At 53.8% G+C, this 21,896-nt stretch overlaps 1 protein-coding gene across 5 annotated transcripts in view; it reads left to right on the top strand.

Annotated features, from left to right (window-relative positions):
* The first annotated feature begins 1,677 nt into the window (after positions 1-1,677).
* LOC116952307 (plasma membrane calcium-transporting ATPase 1-like) overlaps positions 1,678-21,896 on the top strand; it is a 76,547-nt gene continuing 56,328 nt past the window's right edge. For all 5 annotated transcript variants that reach the window (XM_032971536.2, XM_032971532.2, XM_032971534.2 and 2 more), the window contains exon 1: positions 1,678-1,783. The gene's annotated coding sequence lies outside the window, so the exon portion shown is untranslated. The remainder of the gene's footprint in view (positions 1,784-21,896) is intronic.

Genomic DNA, 21,896 nt, shown 5'->3' with positions numbered 1-21,896 from the left:
AAGACAAAGAACCCCCATATAGCCTTAACCGACTGTTGGGGCAAGTGCTGTTTTACGAGCAGCACCTATGAAGGTGCTGCACCCGAGTCAAGAGCCGCATGGCTCACAGGGCTTTACCTAATAAATGAAACTGAAACTGATGAAGGCCGACACAGCACACAAAGTGGTGGGTGGCCGGCACCACGCCCGACCGCCTTTGTCTCCCTCGGTGGCAACACCGCTCCACGCACACAGACACGCACACGCGCATAGGCATCCCGAGACACCGCCGGTCCATCTACCATGTAAGTCCGACTGTAACAGGCGCAGGTGTTTGTGTGAGTGTTGTAATTGACCGTGCGCGTGAATGAATGGAGGCTGACAGCCGGTGTCCCTGGGTGTTGCGAGACCCGCGTACACCGCGCTGCAAACAGCAGCAGCTCATGCGTTTGGCAGGAGGGGAGCGGTGGCGCAGCGGTTAGCGCACTGCGCTACGAACCGAGTTCAATCACCCCCCCCTCCCACGACCACCAGCACCGGTGATTACTCGAACCAGTTCTGGGCCTCCCCCAGATCGTCTCGGCCTCAAAGGAGTATCTATGCGGGATCAGTAAACATCGTCACGAGAAGAGACAAAGGCGGCCCGGCGTGGTACTGTACCAGCAAACCCACCAACCCGCTTCGTGTGCCGTGCCGGCCTTCACAGGTGCCACTCGCTACACGACACTTGCCCCAATAACCCGTCAAAGGCTACACGGGAGGGGGGGGGGATCTTTCTCTTTGCCGGCGCGGAGTCTCACACCCTGGGGCGGTTACAACCGTTCTGGATTTTGCACCGAAGAGCGGAGATGGTGATCGGGGAGGGATTTACATCGTCCGTTCAAGGCCGATATCAATGTCGAGTGATATCTGAACCTGTCAACCGCTTCTCGTACTTCACCCCACCCCCTCCCTCCCCCTTCTTGCACCGCACCCGCAATGACCAGCGTGGTGAAGTATTGTGCAGCGGCACTCTCGAACCGTCTCGGCGTGGATCAAGCCGCATTCGTCCAGCGGTAGATTGGAAGAATAAGGAAAAATAACGCCTCTTCACGTTAGGATGTTTACAGTGGTGGAGCGTGGCACAGCGTGGCGTGGCACAGCGTGGCGTGGCACTGCGTGGCGTGGCGTGGCACAGCGTGGCGTGGCACTGCGTGGCGTGGCACAGCGTGGCGTGGCACAGCGTGGCGTGGCACTGCGTGGCACAGCGTGGCGTGGTGTCACCCAGCCTCTCCACACAGCTCCTTCAAAGGCATTCGCTCCGCACGCGTGGACGAGTCCACTTCTCACAGAGGGAAGGGGGGAATCCTAAACCACCGGCTCAGCCGAACCCAAGACTATACCACTCTACCCGGGGAGGAGGGGCAGTGGCGGGCATACTTGAATGTAACTACCATAGGTATGAAACACATACACATTTGTATATAAATGTGAAATAAATGAATTTAAATATTAAACAAAAAAATATCAAAATGTATCATTGATATCACTCTTTCTCTCTGCTACTAGTATACAGATAGTCTTCACCTCCCTCTCATGTAATAATGGTCGAGTCCGCACTACCCGTGCTATCAACTCCGGGCAAAGCGACCGGGAGATTGGGGGGGGTGTAGGGGGAGGAGCGTAGGGGAGAGGGGGAGGAGAGGGGAGAGGGGGGGAGAGGGGGGTGGAGAGGGGGAGAGAGCGCGCACGGGGAGAGAGACGAGAGAGACACGGGGAGAGTGAGAAAGGGACACTGCGATACATCATGAAGCACCCGCAGAAGGTGAGTTTGTCCGGATGTGATGATGGTGATGGTAATGATGGTGGTGGTGATGGGGCTTTACGCAATCGAGAGGAGGTGGCAGTTGTGATGGGAGAGAGATGGAGAGAGAGAGAGGGGGGACGTGCTAAGGTCATTGCAGAGTCGAGGAGAGAGGTGGTGATGTAGCGGTGATGGGAGGGAGAGGTGGTGATGGTAGTGAAGGTAGTGGTGATGAGAGAAAGAGAGGTGGTGATGGTGATGGGAGAGAGGTGATGAGAGAGAGAGGTGATTTATGGTGATGGCAGAGAGAGATGGTGATGATGGTGTTCTATGCAAAGGAGATATGATGATATGAAGAGAGAGAGTGGCAGGAGAGGGTAGACGTACTAAGGTCATTGAAGACTCGGAGATGGAGGTGATGGTGGTGGTGATGGTGGTGATGATGGTGGTGGTGATGGTGTTTCACACGAAGGAGAGACGATTGGTGGTGGCGGTGATGAAGGAAGAACGATGTTGCTAATGTCATTGTCGACTGCAGGAGAGACGGGAGAGAGAGAGAGAGGGGAGAGAGAGAGGGAGAGAGAGAGAGAGTGAGAGGAGAGCGCTACACTGCGCTAGAGCGCGCCGCTGCATCCGAGTGATGAGGCAACCGAGTTTGATCCCGGACCCCGTGAATGCCGTGGGGCATCCTGCTCTGTTATCGCCGTCATCATCATCACCACCATCATCATCACTACGACTATTGTCTCAATCACCTCCACTACCGTCATTTTATTTACCACCATCATCATCGTCACGACCATTATCATGATTTTCAAAAATTTCATCATCACGATCATTGCAATCATCATGGTGTGAGCATTGGCCGGATATTATTAAGATCACAATGATGATAGCAATCATCATCATCAAGCGTTCTGTTATCTTTGATTATAATTGCCATCCAATGCATGATCATCATCATTAATATCATCACCGCCGGTGTGAGTACTTGATTGAGATCATTCACGTGATGATGATGATGATGATCATCATCATCGTCGTCATCGTGAGTTCCATTATCATTGGACAAATCTCCTGGACATGACCGTCATCATCATCATCATTATCGTCGTCCCCATTTTCATCGCCAATCTCGTCGTCGTTGTCGTCACCACCACGATCATCAGCATCATCACCCGCTCGCGTGGTGCTTGATGGGAGTGGGGTGGACGCGTGGTGGATCTCCGACAGCCTCACCTCCTCTCTCCGCGTCGTCCTAATTATCTCTCACAACTCTCTCCACAATGCAATCATCTCCGTCCGTCCGCCGACATCAGCGACCATTCGTGATTCTATGCCCCACGCGACTCTATGAGCCCAAGTGAATCTATGAGCCCAGGTAAATGTATGCGTCAGGTTACTATGCACCACGTGACTTTATGAGGCCAGGTAACTCTATGAGCCCAGATGACTCTATGAGCCCAGATGACTCTATGAGCCACGTGACTCCATGAGCCACGTGACTCCATCAGCCCAGATGACTCTATGAGCCCAGATAACTCTGAGCCAAGATGACTTTATGAACCACGTGACTCTATGGACCTAGATGATTCTCTGAGCCCAGATGACTCTATGAACCACGTGACTCTGAGCCCAGATGACTCTATGAGCCCAGATGACTCTATGAGCCCAGATGACTCTGTGAGCCCAGATGACTCTATGAACCACGTGACTCTGTGAACCACGTGACTCTATGAACCACGGGACTCTATGAACCACGGGACTCTATGAGCCAGGTGACTTTATGTGCCAGGTGACTTTATGAGCCAGGTGAATCTATGAGCCAGGTAAATCTATGTGTCACTTTACTCTCTGAGCAACGTGACCCCTCGAGCCATGTGACTCTATGATCCACGTGACTCTGAGCCCAGGTGGATCTATGCGCTACGTGACTGAGCCACGTGACCCTATGAGCACAAGTCGCAATGTGCCACGTTCCTTGATGAGTCACGTGACTCTATGAGCCCAGGCGTATCTTTGCACTACGTGACTGTATGAACCACGTGACTAAACGAGCCAGGTGGCTCAACGACACAGCAAGCTCCAAACCTGGCTGGGGGAGAGATGATAGGGGGGTTGACTCACCCCATCATCCTTCCAGGTTCGATAAAGAAGTATCAACTTGTTGCGAAGTCAGCAGTTATCGCCCTGTGGGGAGACTCGCACCGCCATAAGAATGTGGAGTTGTCGCCGCTGGCCCTGCAGGGCTTTAAAACAGCGGATAAGTACCGGTGTACCGCGATGCTCATGTGGGCAGGAGGTGATTTTGGCGTTGACTCTGTAAACACCCAGCCGCCTGTGTTGCATCCGTTGTCATGCTCAGTCCACTGCTGGATGAAGGCCTCCCCACGCCGTGTCGGACATGGGGAGAGGGGGGGGGTGCTGTTTGACCATACCTCGCCGCGTAGGTTAGTGTGGTTTGGTGAGGGTGAAAGTGGCTGAGGACCCCACATGATCGGTTCAGAAATCACTCTCTCGCCACTGATGATTGCCGCGGTCGGCAATGGATTGCGGCCGGCGGGTTTATAGCTCAGTGCGCTAACCACCGCGCCACCGTTCCCCCAATTAAATAATTTAAAAACGACAACGCCCTTTGTCGATTCGTTGCTGTACGAGGGCCTCACCACCACGTGTAGAATTACTTGGGTGGGTTATTTGAGTGACCATACTTCACCGCGCCGGTCAGTGCAGGCTATCTAAGGTTAAAATAAGGATTTCGGGAGAGCAGCACTTACATGGATCCAGGTGACTATATGACAAAGGTAAAGACAAAGATCCCCTGTGTAGCCTTCACAGACTGTTGGGGCAAGTGCTGTTAGCGAGGGCCTATGAAGGCCGGCACGGCACACGAGGCGGTGGGTGGCCAACACCACGCCCGGCCGCCTTTGTCTCCCCAGTGGCGATGTTTACACACCGCGCCGGGTACTCGTTTGAGGCTGAGTCGACCTAGGGGAGGCCCATGACCGGTTCAGATAATTGTCACTGGCGTTGGCCGTGAGCAGGAATCGAACCCGGGTCGCCAGGTTCGTAGCGCAGCGTATCGCTGACCGCTACACTACCGCTCCCCCACACACACACCTAGACACACAACACACACCCAAACAAGCAGAGGTCGTCACCATCGTTCAGCTCTTATCGATAATCCACTGCTGGATGAAGGCCCTCTGCGGTGCTTCGCGAACCACCTCCTCCCTGCTTCCAAACACCGCGGGTTTGCGTAAACCCGCGCAGCTCCCTGCGGCGCTGCGCCTACTGCTGCTCCTGCTGCTCCTGCTGCTGCTGCTCCTGCTGCTGTTACTCCTGCTGCTGTTACTCCTGCTGCTGTCACTGCTGCTCCTACTGCTGTTACTGCTTCTGTTACTGCTACTGCTGTTACTCCTTCTGTTACTTCTACTGCTGTCACTGCTGCTGTTACTCCTACTGCTGTTACTCCTACTGCTGTTACTCCTACTGCTGTCACTGCTGCTGCTGTTACTGCTGCAGTTACTCCTACTGTTGTTACTCTTACTGCTGTTGCTCCTACTGCTGTTACTGCTGCTGTTACTCATACTGCTGTTACTCCTACTGCTGTTACTCCTACTGGTGTTTTTCCTACTGCTGTCACTGCTGCTGTTACTGCTGCTGTTACTCCTACTGCTGTCACTGCTGCAGTTACTCCTACTGCTGTTACTCTTACTGCTGTTACTGCTGCTGTTACTGCTGCTGTTACTGCTACTGCTGTCACTGCTGTTGTTACTGCTGCAGTTACTCCTACTGCTGTTACTCCTACTACTGTTACTGCTGCTGTTCCTCCTACTGCTGTTACTCCTACTGCTGTCACTGCTGCTGTTACTGCTGCTGTTACTGCTGCAGTTACTCCTATTGCTGTTACTCCTACTGCTGTTACTCCTACTGCTGTCACTGCTGCTGTTACTCCTACTGCTGTTACTCTTACTGCTGTTACTCCTACTGCTGTCACTGCTGCTGTTACTGCTGCTGTTACTCCTACTGCTGTTACTCCTACTGCTGTCACTGCTGCTGTTACTGCTGCTGTTATTGCTGCAGTTACTACTACTGCTGTTACTCTTACTGCTGTTACTCCTACTGCTGTCACTGCTGCTGTTACTGCTGGTCTTACTGCTGCAGTTACTCCAACTGCTGTTACTCCTACTGCTGTTACTCCTACTGCTGTCACTGCTGCTGTTACTCCTACTGCTGTCACTGCTGCTCCTACTGTTACGTCTGATGTTAATGCTGCTGCCGCTGTTGCTACTGCTGCTGTTTCTACTACTGCTGCTGTTTCTACTTCTGCTGTTGCTACTACTGCTGTTGCTACTGCTGCTGTTGCTACTGCTGCTGTTGCTACTGCTGTTGCTGGTTCTACTGCTGCTTTTGCTATTGCTGCTGCTACTGCTGCAATTGGGGTTGGGGGAGGAGGGGCTATCAGGGTAATTGGCCGTCGTCTCATTAAGGGAGCGAGGTCAGGAGAGCGAAGTGCAACGTGGAGTGGTGATGAGAGTCGTTATCGCACTTGGGCTGGGACACAATAAAGACAAAGATCCCCCGTATAGCCCTTAACAGACTGTTGGGGAAAGTGCTGTTAGCGAGCGCCTATGAAGGCCGGCACGGTACACTAGGGAGGTCGATGGCCAGCACCACGCCCGGCCGCCTTTGTCTTCCTAAGTGCAGATTCTATAATAACTGTCACGCAATGTCTCAATGTTTACTCAGTTTCTCGATTGATGATGATGATGATGGGGTTGATGACGATGCTGATGGTGATGATAGTGATGGTAGTGGTGTTGATGATGCTGATAGTGATGTTGGTGTTGGTAGTGATGATGATGATGATGATTGTATATAATCTCACGCTTGGGATCACACTGCGAGACAGACAGAGGGGTCGACCCGTGGCCTAGAGAACGCACGCGGTTCAGAGGCACCGGCAAAGGTGACTACCGCTGCGGGGGGGGGGGAAGTTGGTAAGGCCGGGGCCAGGTGGAGTCACGGCCGGCAGGTCGAGACGAACAGCCGCGTGGCAGCCCAAGGAACGGGAACGCGTCCAGGGGTGACGTCCGCCGAGGGAGACGGAGCGCGCGGGCCGGCTACGCCGTTGGATCGTTGCATCGCGCGGGCCGGGATTCGTGCGGTTGGCTCCGTGTGCGGCGCGAAAGAAATTCAACGGCACGTGCAAGGACGGCGGCCACTTGGGATGGGGGAGGAGGAGGGGGGAGGGAGGAGGAGAGGGTAGGTGGGAGAAGAGGGAGGAGGAGGGAGGAGGGAGGAGGGAGGAGGGGGGGAGGAGGGGGGAGGATGGAGGTGGAGGGAGGAGGAGGAGGGAGGAGGAGGGGGAAGAAGGAGGGAGGAGGAGGGAGGAGGGGGGAGGAGGGAGGAGGAGGGAGGAGGGGGAAGGAGGGGGAAGGAGGGAGGAGGAGGGAGAAGGAGAGAGGAGGCCATCACCCAGCAGTGGATTGATCATGGGTGCTGCCGTTGCTGATGACAACAATGATGAAAGTGGTGATGAATATATGTCGCGGCTGTTGTGTGCGAAGGATACTTGATGTGCAATGCCATTGAGGAGCCCCGCGAGTGAATCTGACAGCGAAAGGCGGCGTCTGCGTCGATTGGCCTCTCCCGGGGGACTTTAAACCCTTACGCAACATTCATGTGAGCTGCTGATGATGATGATGATGGACGAGGATGATGATGGACGAGGATGATGATCATCAATAAACAACAGTTTGATGCATCATCATTATTACTGCCATCAATATCATATTTTTTGTTCTTTCGGTAAAGTCACGTAGATAGAAAACAATAAATAAATAAAAATAAAAACATTTTTATAATAAAAATAATCTTATATATAATAAATTGTAAATAATAAAAGCAAAAAACCACAATAAAATAGTACATTAAAATTATTAATCAATATCATCACCACCACCAGCATCATCACCATCAATAAAATCATCAGTATCATTGTCACTCTCATCATCTTCATTGGTATCAGCATCAACGTCTTTCTCCCGCACCTCCGATTAGCACGGCTGGCTACGTACGGTGCGAAAGAAGTTCAACATATATACACCAGCTTAAAAACCATAATTGCCACCTCTTTCAATCAATCATCATGAGCAGTGGCAATATCATCTCAGCAGCAGCAATATCATCAGCAGCAGCGGCAATATCATCATCAGCAGCAGCAATATAATAATTAGCAGCGGCAATATCATCATCAGCAGCAGCAATATCATCAGCAGCAGCGGAAATATCATCATTAGCAGCGGCAATATCATCATCAGCAGCAGCAATATCATCATCATGGCCGTGGCTTTCGTCGTGAGCAGCAGTGATGGTGATCTCGCTGCGCTATGAACCCGGCGACCCGAGTTTGATTCCTGAGTGCGCGGCTAACATCAGTGGCGATTCTCTGAACCGGTCCTGGGCCTCCCCCCCTACCCCCCCCCCCTCTCCCCCCGACGAGGTCGGCTCGGCCTTAAACGAGTACCTGGTGCGCTGTCTGTGCACAGCGGGCGTGGTGCGACAGCCACCACGCCCGCTCGTGCGGTAACAGCACTTGTCCCACACAGCAGTGCGTAAAGCGTGGCTGTACGGGAGATCGTGCGCGTGTGTGTGGCTATACGTACGTGCACTATCCACATATACAGTCTATATATACTGTCAGTGATTACTGTTGGATGAGAGCGCTCCCTGTATTCCCTCTCCTCCCCGCTGCACAAACTATTTTAAGATATTCTCGGGCTCATCAGCCGCGTTCCATCTCTCTCTCTCTCTCCCTCGCTCTCCCTCCCTCTCTCACCTCACCTCTCATTCCTTCCTGCCTTATTAATCTCATCATTCTGCCTTCTCTTCAATTCGTTCCTCCTACCTCATTCTCTCCCCCACTCGTTTATACCCCCCTCACTCCCATCTCTCATTCATCACTCCCCCTCATTTCATTCCTCCCAACCTCTCATCTCATTCCTACCTCCCCTTCAACACCTCACTTCTCCCTCCCCTCATTCCTCACATTCCTTCAGCCATATAATTAATTAATTCCACTCTCCCATCTCATTCTCTGCCGTCTCTCTCTTTTCATTCCCCCCCTCCCCATTATCGTCAACCCACCTCCCGCGATCCCTCATTACCCCCCCTCCCATTCCCCCCCCCAGCCCCCCCAATTCCCTCCCCAGCCCACCCCCATTCCCCCCCCCCATTCCCCCCCCCCCCCACGTCTCTCCACCCCGCGTCTCCTCACGTCTCCCGCAGGCTCCGTTCCCTTCGCTCCACGTCGCGCGCTCTCATCTCGCCCCCCCCCCCGCTCTCTCTCCCCCGCCCCCTCTCCCCCAGTCTCCGCAGTGACACGCGGCGCGCGTTCGCGTTGTGTGCATACGGGGAGCGATGGCGCAGCGGTTAGCGCGGCACTGCGCTACGAACACGCCTCCCCCGATCCGAGTTCGATTTTTTTCTGCTCACGGCCAACACGGGGTGACGATTTTTTTTATTTTCTGAATCGGTTCTGGGTCTCCCCTAGGTCGACTCAGCCTCAAATTAGTACCTGGCGCGGTGTTTAAACATCGCCAATAGGGAGACAAAGGCGGCTGGGCGTGGTGCTGACCATCCACCCCCTCGTGTGCCGTCCCGGCCTTCATAGGCGCTCGCTAACAGCACTTGCCCCTACAGTCTGTTAAGGCTATATGGGGGGGGGGGGGGAGGGGGATCTTTGTCTTTGTTTTGCCCGTGTCCGTGTGTCCGTGTGTGTGTCCTGTACGCTCGCATGTGTGTGTCTTTGAGAAGAGATTTTAAAAAACGAGATAAAAAAACGGCGCCTAACAGCGCGGAGAGAGGGGGGAGATGCTTGGTGGATGGGTGGGTGACTAGAGTGGGTGACTTGGTGGTTGAGTAAGGGAGTGAGTGACTGAGTAAGGGAGTGAGTGACTGAGTAAGGGAGTGGGTGACTGAGTAAGGGAGTGAGCAAGGGAGTGAGTGACTGAGTAAGGGAATGGTTGACTTGGTGGATGAGTAAGAGAGTGGGTGACTGAGTAAGGGAGTGACTGAGTAAGGGTATGAGTGACTGAGTAAGGGAGTGAGTGACTGAGTAAGGGAGTGGGTGACGTGGTGGTTGAGTAAGGGAGTGGGTGACTGAGTAAGGGAGTGACTGAGTAATGGAGTGGTTGACTTGGTGGTTGAGTAAGGGAGTGAGTGACTGAGTAAGGGAGTGAGTGACTGAGTAAGGGAGTGAGCAAGGGAGTGAGTGATTGAGTAAGGGAATGGTTGACTTGGTGGATGAGTAAGAGAGTGGGTGACTGAGTAAGGGAGTGAGTGACTGAGTAAGGGTATGAGTGACTGAGTAAGGGAGTGAGTGAGTGAGTGACTGAGTAAGGGAGTGGGTGACGTGGTGGTTGAGTAAGGGAGTGGGTGACTGAGTAAGGGAGTGACTGAGTAAGGGAGTGGTTGACTTGGTGGTTGAGTAAGGGAGTGAGTGACTGAGTGACTGAGTAAGGGAGTGGTTGACTTGGTGGTTGAGTAAGGGAGTGTGTGACTGAGTAAGGGAGTGAGTGACTGAGTAAGGGAGTGAGCAAGGGAGTGAGTGACTGAGTAAGGGAATGGTTGACTTGGTGGATGAGTAAGAGAGTGGGCGACTGAGTAAGGGTGTGAGTGACTGAGTAAGGGAGTGAGTAAGGGAGTGAGTGACTGAGTAAGGGAGTGGTTGACTTGGTGGTTGAGTAAGGGAGTAAGTGACTGACTAAGGGAGTGAGTGACTGAGTAAGGGAATGAGTGACTGAGTAATGGAGTGGGTGACTGAGTAAGGGAGTGAGTGACTGAGTAAGGGAGTGGTTGACTTGGTGGTTGAGTAAGGGAGTGTGTGACTGAGTAAGGGAGTGAGTGACTGAGTAAGGGAGTGAGTAAGGGAGTGAGTGACTGAGTAAGGGAGTGAGTGACTGAGTAAGGGAGTGAGTGACTTGGCGATTGAATGTGTGAGTGGCTGGGTGACTGTGTGGAGTTGTGACTGGCTGGGAGGGTGGATGTATCGGTGGGTGACTGGATGGGTGATTTGGGGTGGATATGTGAGTATGTGGCCGGGTAGATTGGTGGGGGGATGCATGAGTGGGTGACTAAGCTGGTTGATGGTGATAATAGCGGTGATAGTGGCAATTGCGATGAAGATGATGCTAGTGATAATGGTGATGGTAACCATGGTGATAGCGCGACTCATCAATGTTGATAATGCTAGAGGTGATGGTGGTGGTGATGATGGTGATGATGCTCGTGCCGATGGTGATGGCCCTTGTGGTTAATGGTGGTGGTGATGCTGAGAGTGCTGATGATGATGGTGCTCGAGGTAATGTGATTATGATGTTTGTGGTGGTGGTGATAATGATGATGCTGATGATGCTGATCGTGCTGATGGTGATAATGGTCCTTTGGGTGATGGTTAATGGTGGTGATGTTGGTGATGTCGGTGATGGTGGTGATGTTGGTGATGTTGGTGATGGTGGTTATGTTGGTGATGGTGGTGATGTTGGTGATGTTGGTGATGGTGGTGATGGTGGTTGATGGTGGTGATGTATGATGGTGGTGATGGTGGTGATGTTGGTTGATGGTGGTGATGTTTGATGTTGGTGATGGTGGTGATGGTGGTGGTGATGTTGGGGATGGTGGTGATGTTGGTGATGGTGGTGATGTTGGTGATGTTGGTGATGGTGGTGATGTTTGATGGTGCTGATGTTGGTGATGGTGGTGATGTTGGTGATGGTGGTGATGGTGGTGATGTTGGTGATGGTGGTGATGGTGGTGATGTTGGTTGATGGTGGTGATGTTTGATGGTGGTGACGGTTGTGATGGTGATGGTGGTGGTGATGTTTGATGGTGATGATGTTGGTGATGGTAGTGATGTTGGTGATGGTGGTGGTGGTGATGTTTGATGGTGGTGATGGTGGTGATGTTTGATGGTGGGTGGTGATGTTGGTGATGGTGGTGATGTTTGATGGTGGTGATGTCGGTGATGGTGGTGATGGTGGTGATGGTGGTGATGTTTGATGGTGGTGATGTTGGTGATGGTGGTGATGTTGGTGATGTTGGTGATGGTGGTGATGTTGGTGATGGTGGCGATGTTGGTGATGGTGGTGATGGTGGTGATGGTGGTGATGTCTGATAGTGCTGATGTTGGTGATGGTGGTGATGTTGGTGATGGTGGTGGTGATGTTGGTGATGGTGGTGATGTTGGTGATGGTGGTGATGGTGGTGATATTGGTGATGGTGGTGATGTTGTTGTTCTTGTTGGTGATGTTGTTGGTGGTGATGGTGGTGATGTTGGTGATGGTGGTGATGTTTGATGGTGGTGATGGTGGTGATGTTGGTGATGGTGGTGGTGGTGATGTTGGTTATGGTGGTGATGGTGGTGGTGGTGGTGATGGTGGTGATGGTGGTGGTGATGTTTGATGGTGGTGATGGTGGTGATGGTGGTGATGTTGGTTGATGGTGGTGATGTTTGATGTTGGTGATGGTGGTGATGTTGGTGATGTTGGTGATGTTGGTGATGGGGGTGATGTTTTATGGTGGTGATGTCGGTGATGGTGGTGATGGTGATGATGGTGGTGATGTTTGATGGTGGTGATGTTGGTGATGGTGGTGATGTTGGTGATGTTGGTGATGGTGGTGGTGATGTTGGGGATGGTGGTGATGGTGGTGATGGTGGTGATGGTGTTTGATGGTGGTGATGGTGGTGATGGTGGTGATGTTGGTTGATGGTGGTGATGTTTGATGTTGTTGATGTTGGTGATGTTGGTGATGGTGGTGATGTTGGTGATGTTGGTGATGTTGGTGATGGGGGTGATGTTTGATGGTGGTGATGTCGGTGATGGTGGTGATGGTGATGATGGTGGTGATGTTTGATGGTGGTGATGTTGGTGATGGTGGTGATGTTGGTGATGTTGGTGATGGTGGTGGTGATGTTGGGGATGGTGGTGATGTTGGTGATGGTGGTGATGTTGGTGATGTTGGTGATGGTGGTGATGGTGGTGATGTTGGTGATGGTGGTGATGTTTGATGATGGTGATGTTGGTGATGGTGGTGATGGTGGTGATGTTGGTGATGGTAGTGATGTTGGTGATGGTGGTGATTGTGGTGATATTGGTGATGGTGGTAATGTTGGTGATGGTCGCGATGTTGGTGATGGTGGTGATGTTGGTGATGTTGGTGATGTTGGTGATAGTGGTGATGTTGGTGATAGTGGTGATGTTGGTGATGGTGGTGATGGTGGTGATGTTTGATGGTGTTGATGTTGGTGATGGTGGTGATGTTGGTGATGTTGGTGATGTTGGTGATGGTGGTGGTGATGTTGGTGATGGTGGTGATGTTGTTGTTGTTGTTGGTGATGTTGGTGATGGTGGTGATGGTGGTGATGTTGGTGATGGTGGTGATGTTTGATGGTGGTTATGTTGGTGATGGTGGTGATGGTGGTGATGTTGGTGATGGTGGTGATGTTTGATGGTGGTGATGTTAGTGATGGTGGTGATGTTGGTGATGTTGGTGATGGTGGTGATGGTGGTGATGTTGGTGATGGTGGTGATGGTGGTGATGGTGGTGATGTTTGATGGTGGTGATGTTGGTGATGGTGGTAATGTTGGTGATGTTGGTGATGGTGGTGATGGTGGTGATGTTTGATGGTGGTGATGGTGGTGATGGTGTTGATGCTGGTGATGGTGGTGATGTTTGATGGTGGTGATGTTGGTGATGCTGGTGATGGTGGTGATGTTTGATGGTGGTTATGTTGGTGATGTTGGTGGTGGTGGTGATGGTGGTGGTGATGGTGGTGATGTCGGTGATGGTGGTGATGGTGGTGATGTTGGTGGGTGATGTTTGATGGTGGTGTTTGATGGTGGTGATGGTGGTGATGGTGGTGATGTTGGTGATGGTGGTGATGGTGGTGGTGATGGTGGTGATGTCGGTGATGTTGGTGATGGTGGTGTTTGATGGTGGTGATGGTGGTGTTTGATGGTGGTGATGGTGGTGATGTTGGTGATGGTGGTGTTTGATGGTGGTGATGGTGGTGATGGTGGTGATGTTGATGATGTTGGTGATGGTGATGTTGGTGGTGATGTTGGTGATGGTGGTGGTGATGTTGGTGATGGTGGTGATGGTGATGTTGGTGGTGGTGATGTTGGTGATGGTGGTGGTGATGGTGATGTTGGTGGTGGTGATGTTGGTGATGGTGGTGGTGGTGATGTTGGTGATCGTGGTGATGTTTGATGGTGGTGATGTTGGTGATGTTGGTGATGGTGGTGGTGATGTTGGTGATGGTGGTGATGTTTGATGGTCTGTGTCTACGGGCGCCTTCGCTCCGCGTGAACTCGTGACGTCATCTCCCAGCTGAGCTAAAAATAGCCTGAGTCAGCACACGCGTGCACCACTCACACACACACAAAGACAAAGATCCCCCGTATAGCCTTAACAGACTGTAGGGGCAAGTGCTGTGAGCGAGCACTCATGAAGGCAAGGGGCAGCGCAAGAGCTGGATGGTGTGGCCAGACCCACACCCGGCCGCCTTTGTCTTCCCAGCGCTGACGTTTGCATTTCACCACGCCGAGTGTCGATCTCGGGGAGGATCAGGACCCGTTCAAATGATCGTCACTCTCCCTACATTAACAAAAGACAAAGATCCCCCGTATAGCCTTAACAGACTGGAGCGAGCATCTATGAAGGCCGGCACGGCACGCGAGGGGGTGGGGTGGCCAACACCACGCCCGGCCGCCTTTGTTTCCCCAGCGGCGATGTTTACTACACATCGCACCGGGCACTCATTTGAAGCTGAGTCGACCTAGGGGAGGCCCAGGATCGTTTCAGATAATCGTCACCGGGTGTTGGCCGTCAACGAGAACAGAACTCGGGTCGCCGGGTTCGTAGCGCAGCGTAGCGCTACCCATAAACCCTCGTCACCCATACACCCTCGTCACTCACGCGTACCTTCGTCACTCACGCCTCGTCACTCACGCCTCGTCACTCACGCCTCGTCACTCACGCCTCGTCACTCACGCCTCGTCACTCACGCCTCGTCACTCACGCGCACCCCCGTCATTCACGCGCACGTCGCTGCAAACTCCCTGGCTTGGAAGTAACGCAGAGATAAATTGCGGGCAATTTTCACATAACCCGCAATTTAGCGAAGAGGCGGCGGAGAAGGTGAGAGAGCGAGAGGGCGGAGAGAGAGAGAGGAGAGAGCGGAGAGAGAGAGAGGAGAGAGAGAGAGGAGAGAGAGCGGAGAGAGAGAGGAGCGTGGTGGGAGCGCGTGCGCGTGAACTGCCGAGGGAGATGCGGGGAATACGAGCGAGCGAGAGAGGGAGGAGAGACACGGCAGGTAGAGGGGGGAGTGAGTCAGCCAGCAGCGACGAGTGTGAGTTGGAGAGAGAAGGGAGGAGGGGGCAGAGAGAGAGAGGGACACGGGAGATGGAGGAGACGGTGGAGGAGAGACAGGGAGAGGGAGCGGAGGGACGATGGAGAGAGGATTTGGTGAGAGGAGAGACGGGGAGAGCAGAGAGAGAGCAGAGAGTAGAGAGAGGAACAGGCGCGCGAGGGAGCGGAGTGCGTGAAAGGGGGGAGAGGTAAACGGGAGAGAGTTGGCGAGGAGAGCGACTCGGGCAAGGGGATGCGAGGGACTGGGGCCGGGAAGAGGGAACGGAGGCACAGAGTGAGGGGGAGAGTTCGGCCACGTGATGACGGGACGCACCGTGGCCTCTTTAACTAATTAATTTAATTTTTGCTCGATAACAACAATAGCAGCCTGAACGCACACAATGACCACGGCTTCCCCCCCCTCTCCCGAGACCCCCCCTCCCCCACGCCCCCCATGCCCGGTGTGAATTCCCATGGCGATGTCCGACACGTGGTGAGCAGTCGAGCTTGATGCAGCCCGAGGCGGCGATTGAGAGTTCAAAGAAGCCGGACACGGATAACGTCAGTGGCGAGGGATACCTGAATCCGGCCCTGGGCACCGTCCCTCCGTACCAATTCACACAAAGACAAAGATCCCCCGCGCAGTGCACGCAGGATGGCGGGGCAAGTGCATGCCTGTAACACGCGGATGGAGAAAATCGATCTCACCACATTTTTGAAAAGCTAAGCAGGCTTTGAGGCCGGTTAAGTACGCGGATGGGAGACTGTATCCGTGGCATGCCCGGGAGCTGTCGGCATTGGCTGCGAGGTGGCCAGGAGATGACAGAGCAAGCGATGGATTCTTGAATCTATCTGTGCGGAGCTCAGTGTGCTACTGTACCCTGCTTCGTATGCGTGCCGGGTTTTCTCCGGCTCCTCCGGTTGCCTCGGGCAAGAAGCGAAGCTCTCACGATTGGTAAATGGGTCAAACGTGCCGATGCAGCAGTACCCTCCTCGCAACGAGTCTCGAGACTCACCGAGGCTCCCTTCAGGGAAAAAAAACAATCGTGAGCACCGTCACCCTTAACATAAATGGACCGCGGAAGCACGCGTTGTTAGCGAGCTCCTATTAAGGCCGTAGCCACTTGCCGCTGGCTAACGTTAGCCGAACCCAGGGTCTTCGCAGCGTGTGGCGCGCACGCTCACTGCGCTACCGCTCGCAACAACGTCGCACGAATATCGTCAACGGCGAATAAAGTCCCTCCCGTGGAACAACTGCCCACCGTAGGGACAAGGGTGCTGTTAGCGAGCACCTATTAAGGCTGGCACGGCCCACGATGGATGATGTCTCGTGCCGGCTCCCCTCGCCTCCCACGCCCGCAACTCCCCCGTGCCTCCTCCCTCCCCCCACCAGCGCGCCCCCCCGTTCCCCGCGCCTCTCTACTCAGACCCCCCCCCTCCCCCAGTATCTCCTCCCAATGGCCCCTAGTCCCCCGCTCTCTCTCTCTTGACGCTGAATAAATCATAGGCGTCCACACTTTCAGCACCAAGGACAGCGTCCGGGCGAGCCCGCAGACACGCGCTCCAAACTGGCGCTCCAGCGCAATTCCCGCCGCCCGAGTTCTAGCGCCGTGCCATAAATAGCAACAGCAACACCCGTGTGCTCACCCTGGCATGAGCAATAGTATCCAGTCAGGACCAACGCGAGCGTTAGAATAAACACTGGAATTAACACTAGCAGTGGCCGTAGCAATAGCACTAACACTCGCGTTAGAAGTAGTACCAGCGCTAACAATAACACTGTTAGGAACACGAGCGATTTACCAGGACCTCGAACACAACCCTAAACGTCAACACTACCCCCAACACCAGCAAATATAGACAAATATGCCCCGTATAGCCTTAAACGGACTGTGCTGTCAGCGAGCACCGACGAAGGTCGGCACGGTGCGCTTACGAAGGGGTGTTGTCGCAGCGCCCGGCCGCCTGATGATTTTTACACATCGCACCAGCAACTGATGTTAAGTCACTATCATTGGCTGTGAACGTGAATCCAACCGCGGCTCGCCTGGTTCGTAGCGCAGCGCACGAACCATTGCGTCACCACTCCCAAAACGAGCACTCGCACTAACACGAGCCTCCCGGCTGGCTTGTTGTGCACTCAGCGCCACGGACAGCGCCTCCGCATGCTGGGACAGGAGCGCACTGACCAGGACGGAGCCCTGAGACACAAATGTACACGCAGACACGAGACACCTCAACAACCATATTTTGGTTATAGAACGCGCTATGTCTGGCAATAGGAGAAATGAGCACTGTGTCACGGGGCTTAGTACATCGGCCAATCAAATCCCAACTGCAGCAATTACCCCAGCATTAATCACACTGGCCTAAGCGATTACAGCCGTAACCTTAACGTAACGAACCAATCAGATCATATCGCTGACTCCAACCCCAATCATATCTCATCAATTAGACCATAACGCTAGCCATAACCCCAACCACATTTACCAATTATATTTTAGCCCGAACATGAAGCCACACGAGCTAATCAGACCCTAACTCTAGCTCTAACCCTAACACTTATCCATCGAGTTCGTCTTTATTCTTGACCACACGAGATAATGAGACCAGAACTCTAATGAGGCGAGCGAGACGCAACCCCCAACCCGAACCGCAAAAACACGAGGGAGGTGCTCAGGACCCGTACCCTAACCACACTCACCAACTAGACCCCAGCACTAACCACACTCACCAACTAGACCCCACCCCTAACCACACTCACCAACTAGACCCCAGCACTAACCACACTCACCAACTAGACCCAGCACTAACCACGCTCACCAACTAGACCCCAGCCCGATCCACGCTCACCAATTAGACCCCACCCCTAACCACACTCACCAACTAGACCCAGCACTAACCACGCTCACCAATTAGACCCCACCCCTAACCACACTCACCAACTAGACCCAGCACTAACCATACTCACCAACTAGACCCCAACACTAACCACACTCACCAACTAGACCCCAGCCCGATCCACGCTCACCAACTAGACCCCACCCCTAACCACACTCACCAACTAGACCCCACCCCTAACCACACTCACCAACTAGACCCCAGCCCTAACCACACTCACCAATTAGACCCCACCACTAACCACACTCACCAACTAGACCCCAGCCCGAACCACACTCACCAACTAGACCCCACCCCTAACCACACTCACCAACTAGACCCCAGCCCTAACCACACTCACCAACTAGACCCCACCCCTAACCACACTCACCAACTAGACCCCACCCCTAACCACACTCACCAACTAGACCCCAACCCTAACCACACTCACCAATTAGACCCCAGCACTAACCACGCTCACCAACTAGATCCCAGCCCTAACCACACTCACCAACTAGACCCCACCCCTAACCACACTCACCAACTAGACCCCACCCCTAACCACACTCACCAACTAGACCCCAACCCTAACCACACTCACCAACTAGACCCCACCCCTAACCACGCTCACCAACTAGACCCCAGCCCTAACCACACTCACCAATTAGACCCCACCCCTAACCACACTCACCAATTAGACCCCACCCCTAACCACACTCACCAATTAGACCCCACCCCTAACCACACTCACCAATTAGACCCCACCCCTAACCACACTCACCAACTAGACCCCACCCCTAACCACACTCACCAACTAGACCCCAGCCCGATCCACGCTCACCAACTAGACCCCACCCCTAACCACACTCACCAATAGACCCCACCCCTAACCACACTCACCAAATAGACCCCAACACTAACCACGCTCACCAACTAGACCCCAGCACTAACCACGCTCACCAACTAGACCCCACACTTAACCACACTCACCAATTAGACCCCACCCCTAACCACACTCACCAATTAGACCCCACCCCTAACCACACTCACCAATTAGACCCCACCCCTAACCACACTCACCAATTAGACCCCACCCCTAACCACACTCACCAATAGACCCCACCCCTAACCACACTCACCAACTAGACCCAGGACTAACCACACTCACCAACTAGACCCCAGCACTAACCACACTCACCAACTAGACCCCAATCTTAACCATAAACACACTGGATAATCGCACCGCAGCCCTAAGGGCTGCAGGAGCCCTAACCCTAACGCCACGACTAAGCAGACTCCATCTGTCTCCATTTCACCCCGCGCTCTCCTCTCACGCCTCGGGTCACGGTGTCTCTCCCTCTCTCTAGAAAATATAAATAAAACAATGGGGGGGAGGGGGGGGGGTTGGTGGGAGGATAGTCTAAAGCAAAAATGTCAATTACGCGCATTAATTAAGGAGGCCACTGTTTTTCATGCCGGATTAGGGAATTATTTTACAACTGAGTTGCTGCACGATGACTCGATTGTAATTATTCCGCGCTGATCGGCCAATTAGCCAGTCGGTCGCTCTCTGCAGAAGCTGCCGCCACTGCTCCACACTCCGCGTTCGCCGAGGTGAACGGGGGCCCTTTTGTTCCTCCGTCAAATGTTAATCGCAGAAAGAAAAATAAATGAAATTATAATGCGGGACAAAAGCTTCGGGAGGCTGCGGCGAACGAGAAACGCCGTCCGCGTTGCCGTCGCCTGGCCTGTCGCGGTGCATGGCGCCGTACCCCGCCGTCGCCCCCTTCCTTCTGCCAGACGCCGACAGTAGGAAGGCGACGGCCGCGAGGCGGATGCCCACAAATGCTCATTACGATTTTTTTTTGAAGGGGGTAGGGGTGGGGGGCACCTGGCGGACGGAAGGTTGGCGAGGCCTTTTCTAACAAGCCATCTCAGAGTCTCGTCGAAGATAAAGATGCCCCCGTGCAGCCTTAACGGACTGCTGGGCACAAGTCGCTGTGAACGATTGGCACCCGTGAAGGCTAGGGGTGGCCGGTGCCACGCCAAGGCCGCCTTTTGTCTCCCAAGTGGCGGCGATGTGTAACACACCGCAAACCAACTTCTCACTGGAGACCTGAGTCGAGCTCCGGGCGGGTGGCCAAGGACCGGTTCAGGTACCCGTCACCGCTGTTGATGACCGCGAGCGGAGAATCGAATTCGGGTCGCCGGATTCGTGTGCCCGGTCGCGCTCGCCACTGCGCTGTCGAGACTCAGCAACCGCCGATTTCAGCGCTCCGTCTCCACCCCTCGGACGTTTCACTCTGGCGCACGCTGCCGTGTTGGAGCCCCCCTGCGAAGAATGAATGCAGAGGGGGCCTCGTCGTGCATTTTGGGGGTGGGGGGGGGGGTGCCCTTGGCAATGACAGCGAGATACGGGCACGGGGGAACGTTTGATTGGGATGCTGTATGGGATGATTGCTTGTGTTGCAATTGAAAGGTCGTGATTTATTTTATTTTATACCTACGTGACTTTACCGAAAGAACGAAAGCTTCAAATCTAGAAGGAGACGGGGTGACAACGAGAAAGGAGATGGGGAGAAGAGCAGACAGTGAGACAAGGATACAGGACACGGAGAGACAGTACGCAGCTGTCATGGGTTGAGTCTCCTCCCCGCGGGGGCCAGGAATGCAGGCAGCGCCACGAAGAATCCACTCCGTTAAAAACTCCTCCACCACATCCACCACCTCCACCACCTCCACCACCTCCACCACATCCACCACCTCCACCACCTCCACCACAGCAACCACAGCGACCACAGCGATATAACAACCGCCTCACATTCCACCACCACCACCGTGCCCCCACCTCGATGGTCATTCACACTAACTCGAGATCGAGAACAAGAAGTATCCGCCCGACTCCTCTGCAACACACAAAGACAAAGATCCCCCGTATAGCCTGTAACAGGCTGTTGGGGCAAGCGCTGTTAGCGAGCACCTTTGATGGCACGGCACATGAGGGGGGTGGGTGACCACGAACCACGCCCGGCCGCCTTTGTCTCCCCAGTGGCGATGTTTACACACCGCACCAGGTACTCATGTGAGGCTGAGTCAACCTAGGGGAGGCCCAGGACAGGTTCAGATAATCGTCACTGGGTGTTGGTGGCCGTGAGGGGGAATCGAACTCGGGTCGCCGGGTTCGTAGCGCAGCGTAACGCTAACCACTACACCACCACCACTCAACAACCACACACCACCACCACACACCACCACACAACCACACACCACCACGACACATCACCACACAACCACACACCACCACCACCATACACCACCATCACCACACAACAACCACACACCACCACCACACCACAACCACACACCACCACCACCACACACCACCACACAACCACACATCACCACCACACACCACCACACAACCACACACCACCACCACCACACACCACCATCACCACACAACAACCACACACCACCACCACACACCACCATCACAACACAACAACCACACACCACCACCACCACACAACAACCACACACCACCACCACACAACAACCACACACCACCACCACACAACAACCACACACCATCACTACACAACAACCACACACCACCATCACCACACAACAACCACACACCACCACACACCACCATCACCACACAACAACCACACACCACGACAATCACCACACACCACTACCATCACCACACAACAACCACACACCACCACACAACAACCACACACCACTGCCACCATCACACACCACCACCATCACCACACACCACCACCACACACCACCACCATCACCACACAACAACCACACACCACCACACACC

The sequence above is a fragment of the Petromyzon marinus genome, chromosome 46 (genome assembly GCF_048934315.1).
Source record: "Petromyzon marinus isolate PM22_M1 ecotype Great Lakes invasive population chromosome 46, UKy_Petmar_22M1.pri1.0, whole genome shotgun sequence".
In the NCBI taxonomy this organism is placed as follows: domain Eukaryota; kingdom Metazoa; phylum Chordata; class Hyperoartia; order Petromyzontiformes; family Petromyzontidae; genus Petromyzon; species Petromyzon marinus.
Note: the sequence above shows the minus strand (reverse complement) of the source record. Positions and strands in the feature narration are given on the sequence as shown.